Genomic DNA, 5,337 nt, shown 5'->3' with positions numbered 1-5,337 from the left:
TCTAAATCTTGATCATTAGGATCCTTAATTCAAAAAATATCCTACTGATGAGTACAAGTGACAATAAAAGTAAAAGCACATATGATGATCTGAAAAGTAAAAACCACTCACTAAAGAAAAAGGAGCACTCGCAATATTAAAAGCTACCAAAATAACAATTTGTTATCTCACCAAATTATGGAATATTGTGGAAGATTTTATAGCCATATATAGTTGAATGGAAAAGTTAAATATATAGAGTGAGAAGCAAAACTAATGACCACCGAACCAAATAACTGACCAAGAATTTCAGTGTAATAGGAAAGTGGTACATCTGTATGGTGAATTTTGGTAAGGTTGGGTTCCTCGACTAGGCTGTACTCTTCCCATACTGCTGGTCCCCAAACAAAGTCACCTTCTTTGTAGTCTGGATGCTTGGAATCTAAAACCCTAGCCACTCCATGCCCAGATAATGCTGCATGTTTGCACCAATTCACAATCGCTAGCTCAAAACTCAAAACTTATTACCAATCAATTTGCATTAATAGTCATATCTACATCATAATATAAAATGATCAATATATATATATATATATATATATATATATAATCTAGAGAGTCACAAAACATTTTACAAAAAATAACTCACAATTGTCGATGAGTCAAATTGTGATAGGCCCAAGTAAGAACGAATACAAATTTACTAATTCAACTGTTGTAAAAATAGAGACTTACTAAGCCAGGGATATATATATATATAATCTAGAGAGTCACAAAAAAAAATCACAATTGTTAATGAGTCAAATTGTGATAGGCCCAAGTATGAATGAATAAAAAATTACTAATTCAACTGTTGCAAAAATTGTTGTGTATTATTGTATATGTGTACATGAAGATAGAGACTTACTGAGTCAGGGGTATAGGAAGTGAAGATCGAATCTTCAGCTCTATTCATGCGAAGTAGAGGTTCTTCAACAGAACTACTTTTGATCCATTTGGGATCCCCAATTTGATAGTACTAGTTTTCACGTACATGTCTGATTCTTTGGGAGAACTTGTGACACAGTCCCTCAATATCAGCTACTTGTTGCTCACTTCCTTTCCAACACTAGCCATTGCCTCTATCTGTGTGTGTGTGTGTGTTTCGATATGTTTTTTTCTCTGAAATGGTTGTGTAATGGTGGTGAAAGTCTAAAATTTGTGAGGCAAAAATGGCAAAATACCCCTTTTGCCCAAAAGTTCCAACAAAATGCCATTGTTTTGAAACTATTTAGAAAAATGTCATTGTTTTGAAACTCAATTTTTAGAAAATTGAGTTCAATGAAAAACTCGATTTGGCGAAAATCGAGTTACTTGAAAACAAACTACATGGAACTTGAGTTCCATGTAGTTTTTTTTTTTTTTTTTTTTTTTTTTAAGTTTGATTGTCTATATGACTCGATTTTCTAAAAATCAAGTTTAAAATAATGGCATTTTCTTAAATAATTTCAGAACAGGAGTATTTTGCTACATGTTTTGCGTGAAAGGAATATATCTCCATTTTGGCCAAATTTGTGAACAGAGGTCCTATTTGTAGTACACATTCTTAATTTTTTATTCTGTAAGTACATTTTTTAATTAACAATAAATGTTTATATATGTTATTGTGTCACATAATTACGAGTCATTCCCTCATTGGTGGTTAAAAAAAAAAAAAAAAAAAAAAAAAAAAAACGCCACTGATGATGTTTGGCGCTATACTTTTTGTGATATTTTAGTGTTTAAACGACATTGTTTAACAAGTCTACAAAGGGGGTGTTTGGTAGAGTAGTTTGAAAATTGTTGTTTATTGTTTTTTGAAATACGTGTGGATGAAAAAGTGTGTTGAAATGTGTGAAATGCTGTTTAAAAACTAAAAAATGTTGTTTAAAATGGCAAACTAAACGGGGCAAAAGAGTGCTATGATTCGCAGGTTTTTTTAATCTTTTATTATTATTATTATTATTATTATTATTATTTTGATGTGATGTGATGTGTTGTGTCTATTTTGATATTGAAGTCATTGTATTTCTTTTTTGAAGCGGAAAATGTCACTGGATTTGGTTGACCACTCACACTTCTTTATATAACATGACTAAGTAAAGAAATAAATTATTATAATATGCTAAATGTGATGCGTTCCAAGTTCCAATAATAGTAATATGTTAGTAGGATTGAGCTATATTAAATACCGATATCTTTAAGATATCTGTTATTTTAAAAAAATTTTGAATCATGATTTGTATATATGGCGCAAAATTAGATTTAATGATTAAAACTTATAATGAATTCTAATTGCGTTTTGGCTTTAATATAATATATATTATACAATTAACATGAATTTTGACATATGTATTAAGAATGTAAACCACCGTACATCCTTAATGTGATGGTCACTCCACAAGTATAAGTGTTTGTAGAGTGTCGGGGATAAAGGCCGGGGTTCAAATCTCTAAGAGAAAACTTTACACAAATATACACTTAGATTAGGTTAGAGAAGAATTCTATCTTGTATAAAAATAAAAAATAAAAAATAAAAAAAAAAGTAGATAACATGCAATCCAATACAGATATTCAAAATATTAATTTAATAATTATTGTATATTATAACTATAGTTACAGTTATATGAGATATAACATGATGATGACTCAATTAAAATATATATATATATACATATATATATCCAAATGACTAACATTTTTAATTGTCTTTTTTCCTTCTCAAATTTGGGCATGGAAGCTATTCCTTCCATTGCTGGTGCGGAGTTTGAAATTGAGAAGAATAGAGACATTCTAATAGCCTTATAGTTTAACTAGTTCATAACTCTAAGTATTTCTAATAGAAACATAAATCGTTCTTTGGTTTTCTTTGGGATTGCCATCTATGTAGTCTCTAGCTAGCACCTGTTTGTTTCTCACTTCTTCACCATCACCTGCCATTGCTAAAACCTTTCCCCGTCTTTCTCTATAGCCTGTTGCACTGCAAATTATAAAAGAGAGAAACTCTTTTTTATAGGCAAGATAATGATCGTTATCAGGTTTGTAATGAGCTACAAATTTGACTACGATTCATCTACAAAGAAACAAAGATACAGTGACAATCATATATAGTTTAATAAGAATATAAAATTGTTCAAAATTGACGGTTTGATTGTAAAACAAAATTTTTCAAATGCTTTCGTGTCAAAGCGGGATGATACAATTGTACGACAGTACATAGAGATTCTAGGAACACAATAAGAAAAGGGAGGCGTCAGTTCAAGGCGTTGACCCAAGGCCCACATTTTTATTGGTTTTTTTTTTTTTTTTTTTAATGAAATTTTTAATGGCTTTACTCCTTTATATAAAGGCACAAAATTTTAGAATTATGCTAAAAATATCACAAATTTACGTGTCTAAAGCTCACAAATTAACGTGTAACCAAGTTACCATTAGCATTTTTTGAAATTTTATAATAATAAGTGGTTTAAAAAAAAAAAATGGGTTGTGCTATTTTTTTCTCACCCCTAAAAAGGTCTCCGAAATTTTCAACCAAATTTAAAACCATAATTTTTTTTTTGGGGGTGTGGGGTGGAGAGGATTGTTTCGAGACTTTAATTTTGTAAAGCAACATCCTATCCAGTAGATTGTGAATATTATTCACCTGATTTCCCACTTGGGTAGATACCAACCAGTCTCTATCTCTTTCTTCACCCTAAAATCAATATATAATATTGCCTAATCTAAGAGCAAGTAAACTTCATTTTTAAAAGAATAATAATTTTTTAAATTAAATTTAATGCTTAAACCATTATTTTTTATTCTTTATATGAAATTAACTTTAATTTAGTTAGTATTTATTCATCAAATTAACTTTCATTTAAATAGTATTAATTAAATTTGTTTAATTGATATTTAAGTATAAAATACCCTATTTATATTTATTGCCTTGGGGAAGTTGAAATTACTTGGTGATTACAGTTATGGAGACACCATTGTTGGACAAAGAAAGGCCACCCCCGTTTATAATAAAGAAAAAGAAATTAGTATCATATAAATTTTAAGAGAAGTGGGGCTGGTTGATTGTGAGTCAATAATAAATTTTAGTGTTTTTTCTTTTCTTTTTCTTTTCTTTTTTTGGTCTTTTTTATTTAAGAAATAGCTTAAAACTTGAATTCTTTTCATCTACTTTTTCTTATCTATTTCATTGAGTGATTCACTACTTTTTTATTATTTTGGTTAGGTTTGTGATTTGTGTCTGTGAGCACTATGGCGTTAGGCTTACTAAATAGACTTTCTCCTATGGATATTATTCTATTATATTTTAGTTTTGGATTTTTTCTTATCTTGTTTTCTTTTTACTTTGTAATAATAATTAGTCTTATCCTTAAAATATTATTGGACATATAACATTAAAAAAAATCATTGGTAAAAGAGAATGCAATTTATTTGACAGTGGGTTAGTAGAAAATTAAGTCAATAACTTAGATTTTTCAGGCAATATTAACGATGTTCTAAAGACATTTGTTAATTAATTATATTTAGAAATATTTTATGAAAAAAGAAAAAAATAATTGATTTTTTGATAATTTTTTATATTTCTCATAAAAGTGATATTAAAATTTTTTAAAATAATTAATTAACTAATATCTTAAGAAATTTATTAAGGAAACCCTTCCTTTAATTATTTATTATTTATTTTTTATGGAAGACCCTTCTCTTATAGATAGTTCAACAATGATCAAATAATATTTTCAATAACAAGACATTTACGAAAACGCCATTAGTTCATTATCTTTTTGCCGACCGATACCAGGAAATGATAACATTGTTTTGAATATTGACACAGCTGCCAGTGCCACTAATGATTTGTTCAAACCCGTCAGATCTTACCTCATCATATATGTAATCTTCAGGCAATTATTGAGCATATCCAGAGGATCAAAGTCATCAATGTTTAATCCTCCTCCCACCAACAAATGTGAGACTCATATTCATATGTGCGTTTTAATTTTTATGATTCCATAATTCAGGCCAAAGCTTTTAGGATTTAAAGCATGAATGTCGGCCAAAATGGTCATATACCATTGTTTAGGAAAATATGTATGGATTTATTATTGTTTATAGAATATTTAGCAATTTATCACATTTTTAAAACTCAAATTTGCGAAATTTGAGTTCTTTGAAAAAATAGTTTTCAAATTTGCCATGTTATCTTTTATGGAACTCAAGTTATATACTCAAACTTGAGTTCTCAATTAGTGTGATCTTTACATATTTTAGAAACAGTGGTAGATTGTAGAATATTTTCAAAAACAATGGTATTTGGCCATTTTGGCCCATGAATGTTTCTATTTTTTG

The sequence above is a fragment of the Quercus suber genome, unplaced genomic scaffold (genome assembly GCF_002906115.3).
Source record: "Quercus suber isolate HL8 unplaced genomic scaffold, Cork oak 2.0 scaffold_712, whole genome shotgun sequence".
Taxonomy (NCBI): domain Eukaryota; kingdom Viridiplantae; phylum Streptophyta; class Magnoliopsida; order Fagales; family Fagaceae; genus Quercus; species Quercus suber.
The sequence above is the reverse complement of the archived record's forward strand: the minus strand, read 5'-3'. Positions refer to the sequence as shown.